This window comes from Marmota flaviventris, chromosome 4 (genome assembly GCF_047511675.1).
Source record: "Marmota flaviventris isolate mMarFla1 chromosome 4, mMarFla1.hap1, whole genome shotgun sequence".
NCBI lineage: Eukaryota > Metazoa > Chordata > Mammalia > Rodentia > Sciuridae > Marmota > Marmota flaviventris.
Window position 1 is genome coordinate 110,720,862 of NC_092501.1, and position 849 is coordinate 110,721,710.

The following is an 849-nucleotide window of genomic DNA, read 5'->3' on the forward strand; positions in this document are numbered from 1 at the left end:
GTGATTTTCACCTAACAGAAGAAAAAGATAGATTAAGTTTGTATAAAAAAACAAATGTGGACACACCGATTACATTAAGTGCATGATTAAAATTTGTTATTGTCAAAGATATTGAAATAAATTCCACAGACTTTTTACAGCTGGTAATATTTGAGTAGGAATTAGACTCCAGAAATTTTGCTTTCTAAAGCATTATTAATCTTTACTAAATTATATTTTTTAATCTCTTAATTTTATATTATCAATTATCTCCTCTTCAAATCTGTCACCTTCTTTTATTTATCTAGATGAACCATATCAACAACAATAATAATAATAATTTGCATATTAATGTTAAGGAAATAAATATTAATATTAATGATCTATACTAGCATATTAAATATCCAACTCATTGTTAGACTAAACATTATGAAATTCACAAATCTTCCTTAGTGTGCTCACTTTGGCACCATATATACTAAAATGGGAAAATTGCAGAAAATATCAGTATGGCTCCTGTGCAATATGACATGCACATTTGTGAAGTGTTCCATATATATGGAACACTATAAATTTCTTAGTAACAGGTAGCATTTAAGGACTGCTAATTTTTCTTACAAAATTGATAATGAAAGCTAGGGTTTGATTTCACCTAACACTTCTGAATGCATAAAGTCATCATATTGTTCTTTGTCTATTAAAATATACAAGGAGATAGTATGAGTATTTTATGAAGGTTGGAGTCCCTGTTGTACAGTTAGATTTGCACAAACACCACGAACATCATTTCTAATATTCCAGTGTTACTCACCATTATTTTCTTTTTACAATGTATAAGCAAACCACTTAGTTTTGTGACTTCATGTAAAG

The 849-nt window shown here is 28.2% G+C and overlaps 1 non-coding gene across 1 annotated transcript; it reads left to right on the top strand.

Moving 5' to 3' along the window:
* The first annotated feature begins 433 nt into the window (after positions 1-433).
* On the top strand, positions 434-539 carry LOC114094935 (U6 spliceosomal RNA). The gene has a single exon (XR_003583165.2). It is a non-coding gene; the product is annotated as a U6 spliceosomal RNA (small nuclear RNA).
* The last annotated feature ends 310 nt before the right edge of the window (positions 540-849 follow it).